Source organism: Rattus norvegicus, chromosome 6 (assembly GCF_036323735.1).
Source record: "Rattus norvegicus strain BN/NHsdMcwi chromosome 6, GRCr8, whole genome shotgun sequence".
NCBI lineage: Eukaryota > Metazoa > Chordata > Mammalia > Rodentia > Muridae > Rattus > Rattus norvegicus.
Genome location: NC_086024.1, coordinates 79,266,612 through 79,292,455, shown reverse-complemented (window position 1 = coordinate 79,292,455; position 25,844 = coordinate 79,266,612). Strand labels below are relative to the sequence as shown.

Sequence of the window (25,844 nt, the reverse complement as noted above, 5' to 3'; positions counted from 1 at the left end):
ATGGGATTCAATGCCCTCTTCTGCTGTGTCTGAAAACAGCTACAATGTACTCATGTACATAAAATAAATAAATATATCTTTAATAGCTAATACGTAGCAAAACCACTGAGGGGAAGCGAGCCTCAGATTAGCTAGCTCTTGGTAACAGAGGAAGTGGTGATTATACGAACTTTTAGAAGGAGGTATCTAGAAACAAGAGAAATGATGCCTACAGAAGTGGTTTTCTAGTTCCATCTGCCTAGACACTCAGAAGCTACTACAACCATGGTCTAGAGGAGCCTGGCTACTTCTCTAGCTGGCAACAGAAGTTGCCGTATCCATTTGTCAATGGTTTCACAGGCATACAGAATACAAGACTTATAAGACAATGGAGACTTCCACCAAACTCCAAAAGAAAGTCTGTGGGGCCAGACCATATATGGCAGGGTTGTAGTTTCCACAGGCAACCCCTGAATTGTGCGTTAGGTTGTAAAGGTAGAGCTTAAACTGAAGTGGAGAGCCAAGTATGACGAATATGATAGAAACATGAGCTAAAGAGCTGCAGGAAACTAGTGGGGCAGCCAAATAGAAAGTGGGTCTGTGGGTCAAACTGCAAACCATAGCACAGGTCTGCCCAAGCCCTCTAGTGTGCACTGCACTGTGCACACTCCCCGGCTGCAGAATTTAATGTTTGTCCTTCTAAACATCAGTGTCACTTAGGCCCACCCTCATTTCTATGCCCTACTCCTCATTTCTTTGATATGGTAATAATTACTGTGTAATTATATATTTGTGGTTTTTGCCAGGATTATAGCTGAGTTCTCTCTCAGAAGAAACTTTGAACTTGGACTTTGAACAGTGGTGGTGGTAAGACTATAGAGACTTCCAGAAAGGTACCAACTGCATTTGGGAGCATGAGATGGGCACAAGACTTTTGAGGACCTAGTGGAATGGTATGGTTTTTAGGGATGTGATTTGCTCTTGAGTTAAGAAGGGGAGGCCTTGTGATGATTAATGTTGATTGTCAAGGTTATTAGATTAAAAAACACCTATGAGATGGCCGAGGGGCACATCCAAATGTGTGTGTGAGCATGTTTCCAGAGAGGATTCCTGAGAAGGCAAGACCTGCACCATGTATGGATGGCAACTTCACAAAGTTTGGGGCCCAGATAACACAAAAAGGGAAAAAAGAAAACGCTAGCTGAGAGCCAGCATCCACCACTGTCTCTGCCTCTTGGCCCACTCTGCCATGCCCTGCCTGTCATGGTATGACTTAACCTTCTGAAACTCTGAGCCAAAAGAGATCCTTCCTCCTTTTAAGGTCACCGTCACAGACAATAAAATTAACTAATACAGTTGAAATACCACGGAGTCATCTAGGGAGATTTTGTTTGTTTCTGTCTGTTTTTGTCTATTATTTGATCTATTCAAAGCTAAAGAGAAAAAGTAAGGGAGAATGAAACTGATTAAACTAATAATCTATAATTATTTATAATAATCTAATTATTGGCCCTGATATTGAAATACAACCATATCTAGGAAGGTTATTATTTAGTAAGTAATTACTAATTCAATTACTCATAAGTAATTATCAATTTGGCTTCAGATCTGAGATAAAACTGCTTACTCTCCAGATAGAAAAATTTGGCATGAGACCACAAAAGAAGCCTCCCTAAAAGGAAACTATAAATGTTTGATTCCAATAAATGTTATGGCTTCCCCTACACCAACTAGTCTCATGTTTCCACAACAAAATCACAATTCCAATTAAAAGGTAACAAACTAGGTAAAGTGACTCAAACCTGTATCTCTAACACTCTCGAAGCAAAGGTACAAAGACCATTGAGCCAGGGAGTTTAAGACCAGCCTAGATGGCAAGACCTAAGTCAAGTTCAAAGCAAACAAATAATACAAGAAATAGCACCATCATCTCTTTGCCACTGATGCACTAAAGTTAATTTTGCCCCTTGCAAAAATACGTTACACAGTTCAATGGTAAGTTAAGAGATGCTGTACTATAAGCCTCCTGCCATTGAGTACTAAACCAAGGTGGAAGATAGAAAATAAAGGCAGGAAACAATCTGGGTCACGTGGAAAGTCCTACGTGGGAGGCCTTTCATTGGACCAGTGAGCAGAGAGTCCCCTCCCATCCAGGGCATCAAGAGCACACCCTTGATTCTCAGTGCGTCTGATGAAGTTTCTGCTTCAATAGGACAACGGCTTTCTATCAAAGAATGTCATAACATCGTATCAAAGAATGTCATAACACAGAACCCTCATAATTGGTATGGAGAGCTCTGCAAGACTACAGTAGTTGTAAGCCATAGCATCACCTCTCTTTAGGGAGAGGGAACAAAATTTAATACACAGGGAGACAGAAAGATAATTAACTGCCTTCTTGGCAACCCACCACTCTGCTGCCAGTTGAATCATTGTGACAAGTGATAAAATTAGAGTCAAAATATTTAACTCAGCCACTTACTAAAGTGGTAGACCCAATTTTAGGCAAACCCCCAGTCAGGGTACTGATAGAGAAAAGACTGATTCGTTTCCTGCAGCAGTAGCACAGACGTTGGCATCTCTGGTGTCCTCAGTCCCATGTGAGATATATATGCATCTGCCTTTAATGTGTGTATGGATAATGTATTTATTATATATATAGTCTATCAATGTAAGAAAGGGATGATAAATGGAAAGAACTATAATATACTAGATGGCTCCAGAAAACATAGAAACTAAGCCAAAAATAAGAGTAAATGAGAAAGACAAAGTTTGAGGAAGTAATAAATGCTGTATTCCCTGAAGTGATCATTGCACAAGGCATAGATGTATCGAAAGTTTATATTGTATCCATACATTTGTACAATGACCAAACAAGTAAAAACAAAAAAGAATAGGTCAGTCCTGGAAGGCTTTCAAAATGATCACAGACAAAGTGATTCTATAAAAAGAGCGTAAGACAGTGAAATAGCCAACATTCACCAAATGAAATGCTGTCTATACCAACTGGATCCATTCCAGCTCAGTGTAACACAGCTTTAATGGTGTGACTACATAGCAAAGGCAGGAAATCCTGGCCTGTAATATTTAAAGTTTGTAGTGGAAGACAAGAGACCCCAGGGAATGAGGGGCTTGTCAGAAGGGGTGCAGAGATGCAAGAGCATGCCTCTTGCGTTAACTATGCCCAGATCTGCAGCTGTTCCCTGAGCCAAAGTCTGACCGATGACAGGGTCCTCTGAGAATTAAGGACGCCCTCATGAAAGCACACTCAACGTATTTCCTGCTTTGCTTTTCACCATGCACTCAACAATACACAAGTATGCATTTTGGTGACTTAGATAGACGTGTATATCCATGTAGTTAATCACCACAGTCAAGATACAGAGCCTTATCATCCCACAGAGTTTCCTCCATCATGTCGTAGTTCCACTGTCACAGGTCCTGTGTTGGCCATTGTGAATTGCTGCTTGTCGGTTTCTATGGAAGAGGGCTCTCACACTGTGTATTCCTTATGCATCTGTCTTGTTAAGGAAAAATTAGTTCCTCCATGCTGCTTGGGCCAATTGCTGATTCTTCTGTTGTTGATGAGAACTTCAGTGAACGAGTGCCTCGGAATGCGCTCATCCATCCTCCTCTTGGTGTTGAACTATGTAGAAGTTTCTGTGTAGGTTTGTGTTCCCATCCATGCTTAGGAGGAAACTGCTGAGTCACAAAGTAATTGTTCAATCTTTTCAAGAAACTACGGAGTTAGTGTTTTGCCACCAGCAGTACATGAGCAATTACTTAACATTCTTACCAATACTCAACACAATGTCTTCAGTTCTAGCCATTCTCGTGTGTGTAGTAGCACTTCATGTGATTTAATTTGCATTGTCTTGACTAACAATGTTGAGCATCCTTTTTATCTGCTTATTGCCCATTCATATATCTTTTTATGAAGTGTCTGTTAAAACCCTTTGTTCATTTCTAAATTGAGTTGGCTCCCGCTATGTTGACTTCAACTTTTTTACTACAGATGACAGCACTTCTGGTCAATTTGATTTAGAGCTGGTAAGTGGAGCCTCTCTAATGGCACTAACTCAAAATTACTAACCAAGTTTTAAGTGACAGGGTCAAGAATACATGGAATACATAAACTATATCATATCACTGTCCTACTTCAACTCTTCCAATGGCTTCCTATGGTGATTCAAGTAAAATCCAAGCTCTTCATCTTGCTGCCCAAAGCTCCCTGTGGTCTAAGCACTTGTTATGATCTGAAATCATTCTATATCACAGATACATATGTTGCATGCTTCTCCTCCATTGGAATCAACATTTCATGAGCACAGGAACTTTGTCTTGGTCATGGATTTAGCATTAGACTCAATCAGTGATTCTAAGCCAGTCATCCACTGGCTATTTAGAAGGTCTGATTCTCTTTCCCTCTCATCTGTTTCTCCAACGAAAAGTTTGCAGTCGCTGGAATCAGAGAAGCATTTATTCAAAATATTGAGAGCTGCTGTTGAGAACATTCAAAGCACCCCCACGTGAAGCCACCACTATCTCTCCAGTCCAGTCACAGCCAAGAGTGATTTGACTTAGACAAGAGAAAAGGGATAGCATATAAGTGGAGGGGGAGAAGCACAATCCTTATACTATTTCATAGACGGCTCCTTCTGGATGGCCTTGTGGCTGAATTTTTCACTTTTCACAACTGCCTCTTTAGAGGCACAAAGTTTTAGCTTGCTTTCCTGGCCAACTTCTCATCTTGCAAATCACACTTTGGAGCTAGAGAGATGGATAATTGCCTTGAAGAAAACCTGATTTGGATTCCCAGTACCACCTGTAAACACCATTGCCAGGGCATCTGAAATCTCGACTCTGCAGACATCTGCACTCACATGCACCCTGGTGTGCACATACACACAATTTTGAAATAATAAAAAGTCTTTAAATCTCACTTTTATTCCTCCTGGTATGTGGTCTGATCACCTTGATCCTTCATAAAAAGACTTTAAACTTCTATTTATATGTATACCTTTTTAAAATTTTTCTCTCACACGATACATCCCAACTTGCAGCACCCCACCTCCCTCCACTTCTCAAAGTCCTCCTCACCTTCCTTCTACCCCAGATCCACTGCTTCTCCATTTCCCTTCAGTAAAGAGTAGTTCTTCCAATAATATCACCTGAACATCCCATTATAAAGTCTAATAAGACTAGGTACACACCTCATATCAAGACTGGGCAATGCAACCCAGTAAGAGTAAAAGGATACCACAGCAGACAAAAGGGTCAAAGACATCCCCCAGACTCCCACTGCTAGGAGTCCCCCCCCAAAAAAAACCCACCAAACTAAACAACCACAGTATGTATGCAGATCCATGCAGGCTCTGTGGTTGCCAGTTCAATCTCTGTGAGCTCCTATAAGTCCTGTTTAGATAATTCTATGGGCTGTGCTCTCCTGGTATCTTCAACCCCTCTAGCTTCCCTTCTTTTGTAATGTTTTGGGAGTAAAACTTCTCATTCCCTTTTCCCATTTGTTCTCCATTCCTGAAACCATGATCAATAGATGATGGGCATGGTGGTGCACTCCTTTAATCTCAGCACTTGGGAGGCAGAGACAGGAAAATATGAGTTCAAGGACAGCCTGCTATACATAGTAAATACTAGATTATCTAAGGCTACACAGTGAGACTTTGCCTCAAAAAAAGCTGATAGATACATAGATAGATGATAGGCAGGTAGATGATAGACAGACAATAGACATATGACAGATGATCTGTTTGTTTTGGAAGGGTAGGATTTAACTCCCACTCTGGGATATGCTTCATCAGTTCTTTAAACCAACACACAGTATTATCAGAAACATTTTTTGTCTCCAGTTTGGTTTTTATTTGGAAGCCAACCAAAATTGTATTGTTTTAAATAGTATGGCATGATTGCTTTCAATCTTTAGAACATATTTTTCAGTGAACATCATATATAAGCCCTCATTTGTGTAGCCCATCATTTCATTTGGCAAATATTAGAAATAAAAATATTTTATCAAAATGGCATGTCAGAGTGGTTTTGGTTTCTCTTCCTACAAAGCTGATATATGTGGATGGCCTCGTGATGTTCTGTTCTATAATGTGCCTAGTCAAGAGTGTGGTCCATCCTGTCTGTTAGGTTGTTCATGTTTTATAAGTTTGGATGAATTATACATACATATATACATATACACACATATACACATATATATATTATAGATGTAATATATATATTTTGCAAACATATTCTCCCAATTTCTGGCTTGGCTTTTAATTCTATCCATATTATCTTTTACCAAACGAGTCTTTAATTTCAACACAGTCCTTCAGAGTGAATGCTTTTCCAGTCCTATTCAAATATGTTTCTTCACCTAAGGACATAAAGGTAATCTATTTGTTTGTTTTCTAGAAGGCTTTAGTTTTACACTGTCAGAAGCTTTTAATTTAGGCATTTAAATTTATAATCCACCTTGAATTGACATTTGCATATTATACAAGGTATTTATCATAAACTAAAACATAGAATATAGAAAAGTCACATAAAATAATTATTGTAGGGAAATGTTACCAAGGTAAAAAAAAACTTTAATGGTTTCATCTGAGGCTCTTGTACTCATTCCTCAATCTTTCCCCTCCCTGGTCCTGACTTTGAATAGTGCCAAAAATCATCTCATTTGGGGCCAAAACAGTCATGAGCTTTGATCATCCTCTCTGAGTGTAGACTCCCCTCGACAGTTATGACTGCAGGCAAGGCAGCTCTGTGCAACTGAGGAGGATTGTAAACAGCTGACTGCATCCCAGTACTCAACAAGACTTCCTAACACTGCAACTTAAATTTGCTCTGTTTTCTACAGCCATGTTGTCTGGGATTACACTTAGTCTATAGATGAATTTGGGGGAATTTATAGGGCTGTGTGTGTGTGTGTGTGTGTGTGTGTGTGTGTGTGTGTGTGTGTGTGTGTGTAAAAAGGAGCCCTCACTCACTGTTGGAATTGTAAACTGGTACAGCCACTATGGAAACCAATGGGGAGAATTCTCAAAAAAGGTGACACTACAACTACCGTATGACCCAGCTACACACACTACAACTTGGCGTATGCTCAAAAGCCTCAGCATTCTACTCCTCAGATGCTTTCTCAGCTATGTTATTGCAGCTCTGTTCACAAAGTTAAAAAATGGAAGCAACCTAAATGCCCTTCAGCTGATGAATGGATGATAAAAATGTGGAGCACATATACAATGGAATACAATTAAGCTAAAAAAGAAAAACAAAGGCCAGAACTTTTCAGGTAAATACATGTAACTAAAAATATATTGATGGTAGTAATCGAGACTGAGGTAATAGTGAGGACAAACAACTAATGTTCTCTCCCTTTTGAGGATCCTAGCTCCAAATCTTCAGATGTGAGTTCCTATCCCTGAATAACTACAGAAAAAAGGAAAATAGAAAGGTACTATTATGTCCAGATCTAAAGATCCCCACAGACCACCAGAGACCATTAGGAGTCCAACTCATATGCAAAAGCAAAGAGTCTTTATTCAAGCTCAAGCTTGGACCCTCTAATCTCTCCAGCACAGTGGATGGTATGGAAAGTTCTCAGCTGGTACAAGCCTTACCTATTTATCATGATGGTTGTAGCAGGGCTTAAGGGATTTTCCAACTTGGCAGTTCCATGATTGGTTGACATTTCTATTCTACTGGTGCACTTCTGTTGGCTAGTAATGATTTCAGCTTGGTGTGAACAATGGTTGCTAGCTTAATCATTCTTTGAGACATTAAGTACTTTCCCCTTAAGAACTGATTGGTTGTTACTAGGGATGAAGTGGCTGTTTGCACAGGAGAATTCTGATTATTGCCAGGGTGCCATGATTCCTAGAACAAGTTGTGGTTTTTTTCATTAGCTGAATTCATTCAGAAGGCAAGTTAAAAAACTGGAGTCTGAAGGCAAAATGGAGTTTGCAATGTTATGCTGGGCCCTTAAGGTACCACTGCTGGTGTGGGGAGTTGGGTAGCAACAGAGACAAGAATAGCAAAGTATAGTTATCTGATCATGGAAATATGGGAAGGAAGGAAGCTCTTTAGGAAGGGAGAAGGAGTAAATTGAGAAGAAACAGGGAGGAGGGTAAAATAAATATAAGGATATCTGAAAAAAATCATAAGAAATCATACTATTAACTATTTACCTTAAAAACTGTATGTCTGTATACAAATAAATATGTATTACTTAAATGAAATTTTCCCACCTGATTTGACAATGGTCCCTCTAAGAGTCAAAGACCATTTAATAAAAACCTCAACACCATACATGTAAAGTCCTACTTTAAGTTGTTGGTCTGGGTTGTCCAAGAGACTACCAAAAGTATTATAGTCTACTCATTGCCTTTCATCAACTCCCAGAGGTAAAAGAAACCACATCCCTCAGACTCCTGGCCTTAAGGACTCTGAGATTGAATTGACCTGAAATTCTCCTGTAGAAGTAGAATGTATTCACTTTTATTCTCCTGATGTAATTTCCCTCTTGGAGGCTCACTGCTGAATAAGCTCGTTCTTTCTGAACTCTGGCTGGCTGGTTCAACTTGGCTGTTCTGGTTCAAATTCTTCTCCAAGCTACTGATTCAGTCTAACTTCTCTCAGCTTCTGACTAAATTTCTCTTCTTGGCCTCAAACTAACTCTGACCATGTGTTCTGGCTCCTTATTCTCTGGTTTTAACTGCCTCCATACCACTACCCTGCATGAAGTCAAAAACGATCTCACTGCACTGACTCCCAACTGACTGACTCAACTCTATTGCACTGAATTCAACTGATTGAAGAGAACTTACTGACTGCCTCTCTCTGCACTGCTTTCTCCTGAGAGTTGAGTGTATCTTTTTTTTATTAACTTGAGTATTTCTTATATACATTTCAAGTGTTATTCCCTTTCCCGGTTTCCGGGCAAACATCCCCCTCCCCCCTCCCTTTCCTTATGGGTGTTCCCCTCCCAACCCTCCCCCCATAGTCTAGTTCACTGGGGGTTCAGTCTTAGCAGGACCCAGGGCTTCCCCTTCCACTGGTGCTCTTACTAGGATATTCATTGCTACCTATGGGGTCAGAGTCCAGGGTCAGTCCATGTATAGTCTTTAGGTAGTGGCTTAATCCCTGGAAGCTCTGGTTGCTTGACATTGTTGTACTTTGGGAGTCTCGAGCCCCTTCAAGCTCTTCCAGTTCTTTCTCTGATTCCTTCAACGGGGGCCTATTCGAGTTGAGTGTATCTTAACTCTGATTCATTCTGTCAAATCTTTCTCTGATTCTTTACTTTGTCTTCCCCTCAATTAGGCATCCTTGTTTGAGATTAAAGGTATGTACCAAAGGATTCCAGACAGAGAGATTAGAGGTATGTACCAAAAGCTGTCTACATTCCAGATGGATCCACAGACATAGAAGGATTAAAGTCTTTCTACATGCTCCTCCCTGAGGACTAGCTTTCATGGTACCAGAAGACACTATGCAACCTTCCAAAGGTGGGAACCCACCAACAGTCCCACCCACATCTAACTCCTATGAAATACAATTACCACCATGGCACAATAACCCTAAAGGTATAACAGTGACTCACACACCTTGGCAGCAATTTAACAGTTCTCTAATAGAACTTTAGACCTGCTCAACAACAGAAAAATCAGGCCTGGTACAGGAAACCTAGTTAATTTCCTAGGACTAGTAAAATCACGGATCTTGGAGGAGAATCTACAACCACCATAATCCCTTACAACAACCTAAATATTTGTCCTTATACCCAAAGATAGGTGTAGTCTTCAACCCTCATCCAGGAAACTTAACTTTGCAACACAGAGACACTATAGAAAACTACAACCAGTCAGAATGCAGAATTTCAGAGCCCAGTTCTAGTGGATACATCTATAAAGGAACTCCTTCACCTAATGTTTAGAGACATTGTAGAAGACAGGGAGGAAAGATTGCAATAGTTAGAGGACCAAGTAGTTGTCTGTGAGCCTTTCTCCTAAGTAATGTCAGAAGATACACTCATAAAGTCTCACCTACATGACTGCCTAAACATGAGCACAACAAGGACAACACAGTAAGTATGCTAAAATAGACAAGAAAAAACTCACAAGTCCTCAACCTTACTCAAACGGCAACTAAGGAATAATGAGAGCAGGAAAAATAGTCTACCGAGGGAAGAGCATATTAACTGGCTATCCAATACCAAATAGCTCTGAAAACATGCACATAAGTAACATTATACAGACTAAGTAAGCTTAATTTATGCATTTAGGAACATATATGTATATAAAACAAAAATTAATGGTAAAACAGGCCAGGAATTTAAAAGAGACCAAAAAGGGGTATAGGGGAACATTTGGATGGAGAAAAGAGAACAATTTAATCATATTATAATTTTAAAAACTAAAAGAAATAGAAATTTTAAACGAAGAACATGCCTATCAACAGGCATGGTTGGGACATAGGGAAGGGAGATACCTCTCAGTGATGGTTTATTTCAGAGAGGTTCATAGAGAAGGGAGTCATTGCCTTTAGTTGTGTACTCACTGATGAACCAACCTGGATCCAGTGAATAGCTCAAATATGATGGTCACACAGATGACCTTGGTTAAGCAAAATGTGTCTCGAAATAAAATCAAAAGCCACAAATCTGGGAAAGACACTGGGAACGATGTGGAAGGAGTATTGATAGGGATGGAAGGGAAACAAATGTAGGAATCAGAAATCAGAATACATTGTATATGTGTGTGACATTATCAAAAGAAAATTAATTAATATGGTATAATTTTTTAAATGGTAGCAAACATCAGTCTCAAGCCTAATACTAAAGAGAAATCATTCACTACCTCACCTGGTAAGTATGGTTTTTGAGAGATGTGTGTGTGTGTGTGTGTGTGTGTGTGTGTGTGTGTGTGTGTGTGTGTGGTTGTACACACAGGTACACATGTATATCACTGTGCATATATGTGGAGCCCAGGGGACAACCCTGAGGGTTTTTATCACACCTCTCCAGATATTTTATGAGGCAGACTCTCACTGGTTTCAATTTCACCAAATAGGCTAGGCTGCTGGTCAGTGAGCCATGGGAATCTGTCTGACTTTGCTTCCCCAGCAGTGAGATAACACATACCTTATTACCACGAACCATGTATTCTCTATCCCTAGAGAACCATTCTAAATATTAATCTCAAATTGGGGGTTTCTACCCCACCTTTCATCATTCAGTTCCCAGATAAAAGATACAAAACTTTTTTTTTATAGACAGATAAAGATAGGTAGATAGATAGATGATTGATAGATAGAAAGGGAAGGAGGGGGAAGGAAAGGGAGGGAGATAGAGAGATAGAGAGATAGAGAGATAAAGAGATAGAGAGAGAGATAGAGAGATAGAGAGATAGATGATAGATAGATAGATAGATAGATAGATAGATAGATAGATAGATAGATAGATAGATAGATAGATGAGTCCAAAATGTACCTGAAGCCTCCTGCTTATTCTTTTTTTTTTATTTTTTTATTTTTTATTTTTTTTATTAACTTGAGTATTTCTTATATACATTTCGAGTGTTATTCCCTTTCCCGGTTTCCGGGCAAACATCCCCCTCCCCCCTCCCCTTCCTTATGGGTGTTCCCCTCCCAACCCTCCCCCCATTGCCGCCCTCCCCCCATAGACTAGTTCACTGGGGGTTCAGTCTTAGCAGGACCCAGGGCTTCCCCTTCCACTGGTGCTCTTACTAGGATATTCATTGCTACCTATGGGGTCAGAGTCCAGGGTCAGTCCATGTATAGTCTTTAGGTAGTGGCTTAGTCCCTGGAAGCTCTGGTTGCTTGACATTGTTGTACTTTGGGAGTCTCGAGCCCCTTCAAGCTCTTCCAGTTCTTTCTCTGATTCCTTCAATAGGGGACCTATTCTCAGTTCAGTGGTTTGCTGCTGGCATTCGCCTCTGTATTTGCTGTATTCTGGCTGTGTCTCTCAGGAGCAATCTACATCCAGCTCCTGTCGGTCTGCACTTCTTTGCTTCATCCATCTTGTCTAATTGGGTGGCTCTATATGTATGGGCCACATGTGGGGCAGGCTCTGAATGGGTGTTCCTTCAGTCTCTGTTTTAATCTTTGCCTCTCCCTTCCCTGCCAAGGGTATTCTTTTTCCTCATTTAAAGAAGGAGTGAAGCATTCACATTTTGATCATCCGTCTTGAGTTTTGTTTGTTCTAGGGATCTAGGGTAATTCAAGCATTTGGGCTAATAGCCACTTATCAATGAGTGCATACCATGTATGTCTTTCTGTGATTGGGTTAGCTCACTCAGGATGATATTTTCCAGTTCCAACCATTTGCCTACGAATTTCATAAACTCGTTGTTTTTGATAGCTGAGTAATATTCCACTGTGTAGATGTACCACATTTTCTGTATCCATTCCTCTGTTGAAGGGCATCTGGGTTCTTTCCAGCTTCTGGCTATTATAAATAAGGCTGCAATGAACATAGTGGAGCATGTGTCTCTTTTATATGTTGAGGCATCTTTTGGGTATATGCCCAAGAGAGGTATAGCTGGGTCCTCAGGCAGTTCAATGTCCAATTTTCTGAGGAACCTCCAGACTGATTTCCAGAATGGTTGTACCAGTATGCAATCCCACCAACAATGGAGGGGTGTTCCTCTTTCTCCACATCCTCGCCAGCATCTGTTGTCCCCTGAGTTTTTGATCTTAGCCATTCTCACTGGTGTGAGGTGAAATCTCAGGGTTGTTTTGATTTGCATTTCCCTTATGACTAAAGATGTTGAACATTTCTTTAGGTGTTTCTCAGCCATTCGGCATTCCTCAGCTGTGAATTCTTTGTTTAGCTCTGAACCCCATTTTTAATAGGGTTATTTGTTTCCCTGTGGTCTAACTTCTTGAGTTCTTTGTATATTTTGGATATAAGGCCTCTATCTGTTGTAGGATTGGTAAAGATCTTTTCCCAATCTGTTGGTTGCCGTTTTGTCCTAACCACAGTGTCCTTTGCCTTACAGAAGCTTTGCAGTTTTATGAGATCCCATTTGTCGATTCTTGATCTTAGAGCATAAGCCATTGGTGTTTTGTTCAGGAAATTTTTTCCAGTGCCCATATGTTCCAGATGCTTCCCTAGTTTTTCTTCTATTAGTTTGAGTGTGTCTGGTTTGATGGGGAGGTCCTTGATCCACTTGGACTTAAGCTTTGTACAGGGTGATCAGGATGGATCGATCTGCATTCCTCTACATGTTGCCCTCCAGTTGAACCAGCACCATTTGCTGAAAATGCTATCTTTTTTCCATTGGATGGTTTTGGCTCCTTTGTCAAAAATCAAGTGACCATAGGTGTGTGGGTTCATTTCTGGGTCTTCAATTCTATTCCATTGGTCTATCTGTCTGTCTCTCTACCAATACCATGCAGTTTTTATCACTATTGCTCTGTAATACTGCTTGAGTAAAGGGATAGTGATTCCCCCTGAAGTCCTTTTATTGTTGAGGATAGCTTTAGCTATCCTGGGTTTTTTGTTATTCCAGATGAATTTGCAAATTGTTCTGTCTAACTCTTTGAAGAATTGGATTGGTATTTTGATGGGGATTGCATTGAATCTGTAGATTGCTTTTGGTAAAATGGCCATTTTTACTATATTAATCCTGCCAATCCATGAGCATGGGAGATCTTTCCATCTTCTGAGGTCTTCTTCAATTTCTTTCCTCAGTGTCTTGAAGTTCTTATTGTACAGATCTTTTACTTGCTTGGTTAAAGTCACACCGAGGTACTTTATATTATTTGGGTCTATTATGAAGGGTGTCATTTCCCTAATTTCTTTCTCGGCTTGTTTCTCTTTTGTATAGAGGAAGGCAACTGATTTATTTGAGTTAATTTTATACCCAGCCACTTTGCTGAAGTTGTTTATCAGCTTTAGTAGTTCTCTGGTGGAGCTTTTGGGATCACTTAAATATACTATCATGTCATCTGCAAATAGTGCTATTTTGACCTCTTCTTTTCCGATCTGTATCCCTTTGATCTCCTTTTGTTGTCTGATTGCTCTGGCTAGAACTTCAAGAACTATATTGAATAAGTAGGGAGAGAGTGGGCAGCCTTGTCTAGTCCCTGATTTTAGTGGGATTGCTTCAAGTTTCTCTCCATTTAGTTTAATGTTAGCAACTGGTTTGCTGTATATGGCTTTTACTATGTTTAGGTATGGGCCTTGAATTCCTATTCTTTCCAGGACTTTTATCATGAAGGGGTGTTGAATTTTGTCAAATGCTTTCTCAGCATCTAATGAAATGATCATGTGGTTCTGTTCTTTCAGTTTGTTTATATAATGGATCACGTTGATGGTTTTCCTTATATTAAACCATCCCTGCATGCCTGGGATGAAGCCTACTTGATCATGGTGGATGATTGTTTTGATGTGCTCTTGAATTCGGTTTGCCAGAATTTTATTGAGTATTTTTGCGTCGATATTCATAAGGGAAATTGGTCTGAAGTTCTCTTTCTTTGTTGTGTCTTTGTGTGGTTTAGGTATAAGAGTAATTGTGGCTTCGTAGAAGGAATTCGGTAGGGCTCCATCTGTTTCAATTTTGTGGAATAGTTTGGATAATATTGATATGAGGTCTTCTATGAAGGTTTGATAGAATTCTGCACTAAACCCGTCTGGACCTGGGCTCTTTTTGGTTGGGAGACCTTTAATGACTGCTTCTATTTCCTTAGGAGTTATGGGGTTGTTTAACTGGTTTATCTATTCCTGATTTAACTTCGATACCTGGTATCTGTCTAGGAAATTGTCCATTTCCTGAAGATTTTCAAATTTTGTTGAATATAGGTTTTTATAGTAAGATCTGATGATTTTTTGAATTTCCTCTGAATCTGTAGTTATGTCTCCCTTTTCATTTCTGATTTTGTTAATTTGGACGCACTCTCTGTGTCCTCTCGTTAGTCTGGCTAAGGGTTTATCTATCTTGTTGATTTTCTCAAAGAACCAACTTTTGGTTCTGTTGATTCTTTCTATGGTCCTTTTTGTTTCTACTTGGTTGATTTCAGCTCTGAGTTTGATTATTTCCTGCCTTCTACTCCTCCTGGGTGTATTTGCTTCTTTTTGTTCTAGAGCTTTTAGGTGTGCTGTCAAGCTGCTGACATATGCTCTTTCCTGTTTCTTTCTGCAGGCACTCAGCGCTATGAGTTTTCCTCTTAGCACAGCTTTCATTGTGTCCCATAAGTTTGAGTATGTTGTATCTTCATTTTCATTAAATTCTAAAAAGTTTTTAATTTCTTTCTTTATTTCTTCCTTGACCAGGTTATCATTGAGTAGAGCATTGTTCAATTTCCACGTATATGTGGGCATTCTTCCCTTATTGTTATTGAAGACCAGTTTTAGGCCGTGGTGGTCCGATAGCACGCATGGGATTACTTCTATCTTTCTGTACCTGTTGAGGCCCGTTTTTTGACCAATTATATGGTCAATTTTGGAGAAAGTACCATGAGGAGCTGAGAAGAAGGTATATCCTTTTGCTTTAGGATAGAATGTTCTATAAATATCCGTTAAGTCCATTTGGCTCATGACTTCTCTTAGTCTGTTGACATCACTGTTTAATTTCTGTTTCCATGATCTGTCCATTGATGAGAGTGGGGTGTTGAAATCTCCCACTATTATTGTGTGAGGTGCAATGTGTGTTTTGAGCTTTAGTAAGGTTTCTTTTACGTATGTAGGTGCCCTTGTATTTGGGGCATAGATATTTAGGATTGAGAGTTCATCTTGGTGTATTTTTCCTCTGATGAATATGAAGTGTCCTTCCTCATCTTTTTTGATGACTTTTAGTTGGAAATTGATTTTATTTGATATTAGAATGGCTACTCCAGCTTGCTTCTTCTGACCATTTGCTTGGAAAGTTGTTTTCCAGCCTTTCACTCTGAGGTAGTGTCTGTCTTTGTCTCTGAGGTGTGTTTCCTGTAGGCAGCAGAATGCAGGGTCCTCGTTGCATATCCAGTTTGTTAATCTATGTCTTTTTATTGGGGAGTTGAGGCCATTGATATTGAGAGATATTAAGGAATAGTGATTATTGTTTCCCTTTATATTCATATTTGGATGTGAGGTTATGTTTGTGTGCTTTCATTCTCTTTGTTTTGTTGCCAAGACGATTAGTTTCTTGCTTCTTCTAGGGTATAGCTTGCCTCCTTATGTTGGGCTTTACCATTTATTATCCTTTGTAGTGCTGGATTTGTAGAAAGATATTGTGTAAATTTGGTTTTGTCATGGAATATCTTGGTTTCTCCATCAATGTTAATTGAGAGTTTTGCTGGATACAGTAACCTGGGCTGGCATTTGTGTTCTCTTAGGGTCTGTATGACATCAGTCCAGGATCTTCTGGCCTTCATAGTTTCTGGCGAGAAGTCTGGTGTGATTCTGATAGGTCTCCCTTTATATGTTACTTGACCTTTTTCCCTTACTGCTTTTAATATTCTTTCTTTATTTTGTGCGTTTGGTGTTTTGACAATTATGTGACGGGAGGTGTTTCTTTTCTGGTCCAATCTATTTGGAGTTCTGTAGGCTTCTTGTATGTCTATGGGTATCTCTTTTTTTAGGTTAGGGAAGTTTTCTTCTATGATTTTGTTGAAGATATTTACTGGTCCTTTGAGCTGGGAGTCTTCACCCTCTTCTATACCTATTATCCTTAGGTTTGATCTTCTCATTGAGTCCTGGATTTCCTGTATGTTTTGGACCAGTAGCTTTTTCCGCTTTACATTATCTTTGACAGTTGAGTCAATGATTTCTATGGAATCTTCTGCTCCTGAGATTCTCTCTTCCATCTCTTGTATTCTGTTGGTGAAGCTTGTATCTACAGCTCCTTGTCTCTTCTTTTGGTTTTCTATATCCAGGGTTGTTTCCATGTGTTCTTTCTTGATTGCTTCTATTTCCATTTTTAATTCCTTCAACTGTTTGATTGTGTTTTCCTGGAATTCTTTCAGGGATTTTTGCGATTCCTCTCTGTAGGCTTCTACTTGTTTATTAATGTTTTCCTGTGTTTCCCTAAGTGTGTTCATGTCTTTCTTGAAGTCCTCCAGCATCATGATCAAATATGATTTTGAAACTAGATCTTGCTTTTCTGGTGTGTTTGGATATTCCATGTTTGTTTTGGTGGGAGAATTGGGCTCTGATGATGCCATGTAGTCTTGGTTTCTGTTGCTTGGGTTCCTGCGCTTGCCTCTCGCCATCAGATTATCTCTAGTGTTACTTTGTTCTGCTATTTCTGACAGTGGCTAGACTGTCCTATAAGCCTGTGTGTCAGGAGTGCTGTAGACCTGTTTTCCTCTCTTTCAGTCAGTTATGGGGACAGTGTGTTCTGCTTTCGGGCGTGTAGTTTTTCCTCTCTACAGGTCTTCAGCTGTTCCTGTGGGCCTGTGTCTTGAGTTCACCAGGCAGCTTTCTTGCAGCAGAAAATTTGGTCTTACCTGTGGTCCCGAGGCTCAGGTTCCCTCGTGGGGTGCTGCCCAGGGGCTTTCTGCAGCGGCAGCAACCAGGAAGACCTGTGCCGCCCCTTCCGGGAGCTTCAGTGCACCAGGGTTCCAGATGGTCTTTGGCTTTTTCCTCTGGCGTCCGAGATGTGTGTGCAGGGAGCAGTCTCTTCTGGTTTCCCAGGCTTGTCTGCCTCTCTGAAGGTTTAGCTCTCCCTCCCACGGGATTTGGGTGCAGAGAACTGTTTATCCGGTCTTTTTCTTTCCGGTTCTGGTGGTGTCTCAGGCAGGTGTCCTGCTGCTCCTGGGCCCTCCCCCACGGGAGCCCAGAGGCCTTATACAGTTTCCTCTTGGGCCAGGGATGTGGGCAGGGGTGAGCAGTGTTGGTGGTCTCTTCCGCTCTGCAGTCTCAGGAGTGCCCACCTGACCAGGCGGTTGGGTATCTCTCTCACCGGGTCTGGGAGCAGAGAGTTGCTGTGGGCCGGGATCCGCGGGTGTGGGACTTCCAAAACTTTTATAATAAACCTTTAACACACTAGAGATGGGAAGTTATCTACCATCTATGCTATTATGCCTACTTCCCTGCCAATAGCCCTGAGTTATGACGGGGTTGCCATGTTACATCTGGGCCACTCCTAACACCAACTGGCCAGCCCTCATGGCCATGTTTTCATGACTCACCTACCCCATGGCATCTTCTCCTCTCTCCACCTTCTTCCTTGTAGTGGTTCTCTGACCCTTAGCCCAGGAACCAAAAACTGTACCTATCTCTCTTCTGCTCAGCTATAGGCTGTAGGCATTTTTATACCCCCATCTGGGTAACTTGGGGCAAAGTTACATAGAGTCACAAGAGAATCCTCTCATCCCTGGGACCAACCAGGGCCAGTGTTTAGCATTACAATACAGAGCAATAGACCAAATCTCAACAACAGATTTTCAAATTAAAGAAGTTTCTTCTATCTCTAGACCTTTTGTTTGTTGGTTGGTTTTCTTTTGTTGTTATTGTTGTTTTTTCAAGACAGGGTTTCACTGTGTAGCCCAGCCTTTCTCAAACTCACTCTGTAGACTAGGCTGGCCTTGACCTCAGATATCCATGTGCTTTAATCCCAGGGTTTGGATTAAAGGTGTGCTTCACTATCACAGACCTCTCTCTAATCTATCCTATCCTTCCAGTGCCAGAGCCACTGTCACCTAGCTCAGGCCACGCTGCTGCTCACCCATCACCCTCCATGGTGCACTAGCAGTCTCAAAAGATTCAAAGTCCAAGATGGCACCCTCAAGGACCAGCTGATTGTGAATCTTCTTAAGGAAGAACAAGTCCCCCAGAACAAGATCACAGTTGTTGGGGTTGGTGCTGTTGGCATGGCTGTGTCATCAGTATCTTAATGAAGGACTTGGCAGATGAGCTTGCCCTTGTTGATGTCATGGAAGACAAACTAAAGGGAGAGATGATGGATCTCCAGCATGGCAGCCTTTTCCTTAAAACACTAAAAATTGTCTATAGTGTGACTGCAAACTCCAAGCTGGTCATTATCACTCCAGGGGTCCATCAGCAAAAGGACTCAATTTGGTCCAGTGCAACGTGAATGTCTTCAAGTTCATCATTCCCAGCATTGTGAAGTACGGTCCACAGTGCAAGCTGCTCATTGTCTCAAATCCAGTGGAGATCTTGACCTATGTGACTTGGGAAATCAGTGGCTTTCCCAAAAGCCGAGATATTGGAAGGGGTTGCAATCAGGATTCAGCTTGTTTCTGTTACCTGATGGGAGAAAGGCTGGGAGTTCACCCGCTGAGCTGTCACAGGTAGGTCCTGGGAGAGCATGGCGACTCCAGTGTGCCTGTGTGGAGTGTGTGAACATTGCTGGCATCTCCCTGAAGTCTCTGAACCCAGAACTGGAAAGTGATGCAGACAAGGAGCAGTGGAAGGGTGTTCACAGGCAGGTGATTGACAGTGCATACGAAGTGATCAAGCTGAAAGGTTACACATCCTGGGCCATTGGCCTCTCCGTGGCAGACATGGCCGAGAGCATAATGAAGAACCTTAGGCGGGTGCATCCCATTTCCACCATGATTAAGGGTCTCTATGGAATCAATGATGATGTCTTCCTCAGTGTCCCGTGTATCCTGGGATAAAATGGAATCTCAGATGTTGTGAAGATGACACTGACTCCTGAGGAGGAGGCCCGCCTGAAGAAGAGTGCAGATACCCTCTGGGGAATCCAGAAGGAGCTGCAGTTCTAAAGTCTTCCCAGTGTCCTAGCCCTTCACTGTCCAGGCTGCAGCAGGGTTTCTATGGAGACCACACACTTCTCATCTGAGCTGTGGTTAGTTCAGTTGTGTTGAGGTGGTTTGGGGAAAATCTCGGTTCCCACAGCTCTACCCTGCTGCTAAGTGGTACTTGTGTAGTGGTAACCTGGTTAGTGTGACAGTCCCACTGTCTCCAAGACACACTGCCAACTGCATGCAGGCTTTGATTACCCTGGGATCCTGCTGCATAGCTGTGCTGCGCACCCTCACCAAACATGCCTAGGCCATGAGTTCCCAGTCAGTCATAACCTGGCTCCAGTGTGTAAGTCCATCATGCACAACTTGTGCATAATTGTTCTACAGGATATTTTCTGTAGTACATGTGCCTGTAGTATACATTGCAATATTATGTGAAATGTAAGAGCTACATACGGATGATGGATCCAACCACTCAAGTGTCATGTCAATAAAAAAATCACATAAAACTTGAACAGTGAAAACAAATAATAATCCAAACATTGGATATTTTTTATAGTTTTTTTGAAACAGGGTGTGGTGCTTTGAATATTCTTGGCCCACAGGGAGTGGTAGTTAGGAGGTGTGGCCTTGTTGGAGGAAGTGTGTCACTGTAGGGTTGAGCTTTAAGACCCTCCTTCTAGCTGCCCGTTAGACAGACTTCTCCTGACTGTTTTGGATCAAGAGGTAAAACTTTAGGCACCGTTTACATACAGCACCATGTCCGCCTGAATGCTGCCATGCTTCCTGTCATGATGAGAATAGACTGAACCTCTGAACCTGTAAGGCAGCCCCAGTTAAATGTTGTCCTTTATGAGAGTTGCCTCGGTCATGGTGTCTGTGCACAGCAATGGAAATCCTAAGACACAGGGTTTCACTGTGTAACCCTGGCTGTCCTGGAACTCTTTCTCTGAAGATCAGCCTCAAATTCAGAGATCCACCTGGCTTTAATCCACTGGGATTAAAAGACACATACCACCACACCAGGCACATCGGATTTTTATTTGTTTCTGGGTTTTTATTTGTTTGTTTTTGTTTGTTTGTTTTGTCTTTTGTCTTTTTTAATATGAGATTTTTGTGTAGCCCTGGCTGTCCTAGAACACACTCAGTAGAACAAGCTAGCCTCTAACTCAGAGATCCATCTGCTACTGCTTCCCAGGTGCTGGGATTAAAGACAGGTGCCACCAATGCCTGGCACATGGAATTTTTTATTAATTCAACCTTTAAAAATTATTTATTTTGCCTGCATGTAAGTTTATATTCCACATACATGCCTGGTACCCACAGAGTTCAGAAAGGGCGTCAAATTCTCTGGGACTGGAGTTATGGATGATCCTAGGTTATTATGCGGTTTTGGGAACCCACATATAGGTCCTGTACAAGAACAACAAGGGCTGTTAACTTCTGAGCCATCTCTCTACTCCTCCCCACATTCTTTAAATTCTTTTTTTTATTAACTTGAGTATTTCTTATATACATTTCGAGTGTTATTCCCTTTCCCGGTATCCGGGCAAACATCCCCCTCCCCCCTCCCTTTCCTTATGGGTGTTCCCCTCCCATCCCTCCCCCCATTGCCGCCTTCCCCCCACCAGTCTTGTACACTGGGGGTTCAGTCTTAGCAGGACCCAGGGCTTCCCCTTCCACTGGTGCTCTTACTAGGATATTCATTACTACCTATGAGGTCAGAGTCCAGGGTCAGTCCATGTATAGTCTTTAGGTAGTGGCTTAGTCCCTGGAAGCTCTGGTTGCTTGGCATTGTTGTACATATGTGGTCTCCAGCCCCTTCAAGCTCTTCCAGTTCTTTCTCTGATTCCTTCAACGGGGGTCCTATTCTCAGTTCAGTGGTTTGCTGCTGGCATTCGCCTCTGTATTTGCTGTATTCTGGCTGTGTCTCTCAGGAGCGATCTACATCCGACTCCTGTCGGTCTGCACTTCTTTGCTTCATCCATCTTGTCTAATTGGGTGGCTGTATATGTATGGGCCACATGTGGGGCAGGCTCTGAATGGGTGTTCCTTCAGTCTCTGTTTTAATCTTTGCCTCTCTCTTCCCTGCCAAGGGTATTCTTGTTCCCCTTTTAAAGAAGGAGTGAAGCATTCACATTTTGATCATCCATCTTGAGTTTCGTTTGTTCTAGGCATCTAGGGTAGTTCAAGCATTTGGGCTAATAGCCACTTATCAATGAGTGCATACCATGTATGTCTTTCTGTGATTGGGTTAGCTCACTCAGGATGATATTTTCCAGTTCCATCCATTTGCCTACGAATTTCATAAACTCGTTGTTTTTGATAGCTGAGTAATATTCCACTGTGTAGATGTACCACATTTTCTGTATCCATTCCTCTGTTGAAGGGCATCTGGGTTCTTTCCAGCTTCTGGCTATTATAAATAAGGCTGCAATGAACATAGTGGAGCACGTGTCCTTTTTATATGTTGGGGCATCTTTTGGGTATATGCCCAAGAGAGGTATAGCTGGATCCTCAGGCAGTTCAATGTCCAATTTTCTGAGGATCCTCCAGACTGATTTCCAGAATGTTTGTACCAGTATGCAATCCCACCAACAATGGAGGAGTGTTCCTCTTTCTCCACATCCTCGCCAGCATCTGTTGTCCCCTGAGTTTTTGATCTTAGCCATTCTCACTGGTGTGAGGTGAAATCTCAGGGTTGTTTTGATTTGCATTTCCCTTATGACTAAAGATGTTGAACATTTCTTTAGGTGTTTCTCAGCCATTCGGCATTCCTCAGCTGTGAATTCTTTGTTTAGCTCTGAACCCCATTTTTTAATAGGGTTATTTGTTTCCCTGCAGTCTAACTTCTTGAGTTCTTTGTATATTTTGGATATACGGCCTCTATCTGTTGTAGGATAGGTAAAGATCTTTTCCCAATCTGTTGGTTGCCGTTTTGTCCTAACCACAGTGTCCTTTGCCTTACAGAAGCTTTGCAGTTTTATGAGATCCCATTTGTTGATTCTTGATCTTAAAGCGTAAGCCATTGGTGTTTTGTTTAGGAAATTTTTTCCAGTGCCCATGTGTTCCAGATGCTTCCCTATTTTTTCTTCTATTAGTTTGAGTGTGTCTGGTTTGATGTGGCGGTCCTTGATCCTTGGACTTAGGCTTTGTACACGGTGATAAGCATGGATCGATCTGCATTCTTCTACATGTTGACCTCCAGTTGAACCAGCACCATTTGCTGAAAATGCTATCTTTTTTCCATTGGATGGTTTTGGCTCCTTTGTCAAAAATCAAGTGACCATAGGTGTGTGGGTTCATTTCTGGGTCTTCAATTCTATTCCATTGGTCTATCTGTCTGTCTCTGTACCAATACCATGCAGTTTTTATCACTATTGCTCTGTAATACTGCTTGAGTTCAGGGATAGTGATTCCCCCTGAAGTCCTTTTATCGCTGAGGATAGCTTTAGCTAACCTGGGTTTTTTGTTATTCCAGATGAATTTGCAAATTGTTCTGTCTAACTCTTTGAAGAATTGGATTGGTATTTTGATGGGGATTGCATTGAATCTGTAGATTGCTTTTGGTAAAATGGCCATTTTTACTATATTAATCCTGCCAATCCATGAGCATGGGAGATCTTTCCATCTTCTGAGATCTTCTTCAATTTCCTTCTTCAGTGTCTTGAAGTTCTTATTGTACAGATCTTTTACTTGCTTGGTTAAAGTCACACCGAGGTACTTTATATTATTTGGGTCTATTATGAAGGGTGTCATTTCCCTAATTTCTTTCTCGGCTTGTTTCTCTTTTGTATAGAGGAAGGCAACTGATTTATTTGAGTTAATTTTATACCCAGCCACTTTGCTGAAGTTGTTTATCAGCTTTAGTAGTTCTCTGGTGGAACTTTTGGGATCACTTAAATATATATCATGTCATCTGCAAATAGTGATATTTTGACCTCTTCTTTTCCGATCTGTATCCCCTTGACCTCCTTTTGTTGTCTGATTGCTCTGGCTAGAACTTCAAGAACTATATTGAATAAGTAGGGAGAGAGTGGGCAGCCTTGTCTAGTCCCTGATTTTAGTGGGATTGCTTCAAGTTTCTCTCCATTTAGTTTAATGTTAGCAACTGGTTTGCTGTATATGGCTTTTACTATGTTCAGGTATGGGCCTTGAATTCCTATTCTTTCCAGCACTTTTATCATGAAGGGGTGTTGAATTTTGTCAAATGCTTTCTCAGCATCTAATGAAATGATCATGTGGTTCTGTTCTTTCAGTTTGTTTATATAATGGATCACGTTGTTGGTTTTCCGTATATTAAACCATCCCTGCATGCCTGGGATGAAGCCTACTTGGTCATGGTGGATGATTGTTTTGATGTGCTCTTGGATTCGGTTTACCAGAATTTTGTTGAGTATTTTTGCGTCGATATTCATAAGGGAAATTGGTCTGAAGTTCTCTTTCTTTGTTGTGTCTTTGTGTGGTTTAGGTATAAGAGTAATTGTGGCTTCGTAGAAGGTATTTGGTAGTGATCCATCAGTTTCAATTTTGTGGAATAGTTTGGATAATATTGGTATGAGGTCTTCTATGAAGGTTTGATAGAATTCTGCACTAAACCCGTCTGGACCTGGGCTCTTTTTGGTTGGGAGACCTTTAATGACTGCTTCTATTTCCTTAGGAGTTATGGGGTTGTTTAACTGGTTTATCTGTTCCTGATTTAACTTCGATACCTGGTATCTGTCTAGGAAAATGTCCATTTCCTGCAGATTTTCAAGTTTTGTTGAATATAGGTTTTTATAGTAAGATCTGATGATTTTTTGAATTTCCTCTGAATCTGTTGTTATGTCTCCCTTTTCATTTCTGATTTTGTTAATTTGGACGCACTCTCTGTGTCCTCTCATTAGTCTGGCTAAGGGTTTATCTATCTTGTTGATTTTCTCAAAGAACCAACTTTTGGTTCTGTTGATTCTTTCTATGGTCCTTTTTGTTTCTACTTGGTTGATTTCCGCTCTGTGTTTGATTATTTCCTGCCTTCTACTCCTCCTGGGTGTATTTGCTTCTTTTTGTTCTAGAGCTTTTAGGTGTGCTGTCAAGCTGCTGACATATGCTCTTTCCTGTTTCTTTCTGCAGGCACTCAGCGCTATGAGTTTTCCTCTTAGCACAGCTTTCATTGTGTCCCATAAGTTTGGGTAGGTTGTACCTTCATTTTCATTACATTCTAAAAAGTTTTTAATTTCTTTCTTTATTTCTTCCTTGACCAGGTTATCATTGAGTAGAGCATTGTTCAATTTCCAAGTATATGTGGGCATTCTTCCCTTATTGTTATTGAAGACCAGTTTTAGGCCGTGGTGGTCCGATAGCACGCATGGGATTACTTCTATCTTTCTGTACCTGTTGAGGCCCGTTTTTGACCAATTATATGGTCAATTTTGGAGAAAGTACCATGAGGAGCTGAGAAGAAGGTATATCCTTTTGCTTTAGGATAGAATGTTCTATAAATATCCGTTAAGTCCATTTGGCTCATGACTTCTCTTAGTCTGTCTACATCTCTGTTTAATTTCTGTTTCCATGATCTGTCCATTGATGAGAGTGGGGTGTTGAAATCTCCCACTATTATTGTGTGAGGTGCAATGTGTGTTTTGAGCTTTAGTAAGGTTTCTTTTACGTATGTAGGTGCCCTTGTATTTGGGGCATAGATATTTAGGATTGAGAGTTCATCTTGGTGGATTTTTCCTCTGATGAATATGAAGTGTCCTTCCTCATCTTTTTTGATGACTTTTAGTTGGAAATTGATTTTATTTGATATTAGAATGGCTACTCCAGCTTGCTTCTTCTGACCATTTGCTTGGAAAGTTGTTTTCCAGCCTTTCACTCTGAGGTAGTGTCTGTCTTTGTCTCTGAGGTGTGTTTCCTGTAGGCAGCAGAATGCAGGGTCCTCGTTGCGTATCCAGTTTGTTAATCTATGTCTTTTTATTGGGGAGTTGAGGCCATTGATATTGAGAGATATTAAGGAATAGTGATTATTGTTTCCCTTTATATTCATATTTGGATGTGAGGTTATGTTTGTGTGCTTTCATTCTCTTTGTTTTGTTGCCAAGACGATTAGTTTCTTGCTTCTTCTAGGGTATAGCTTGCCTCCTTATGTTGGGCTTTACCATTTATTATCCTTTGTAGTGCTGGATTTGTAGAAAGATATTGTG

The 25,844-nt window shown here is 41.0% G+C and overlaps 1 pseudogene; it reads left to right on the top strand.

The window, feature by feature from the left end:
- The first annotated feature begins 18,711 nt into the window (after positions 1-18,711).
- Ldha-ps27 (lactate dehydrogenase A, pseudogene 27) lies at positions 18,712-19,772 on the top strand (annotated as a pseudogene).
- The last annotated feature ends 6,072 nt before the right edge of the window (positions 19,773-25,844 follow it).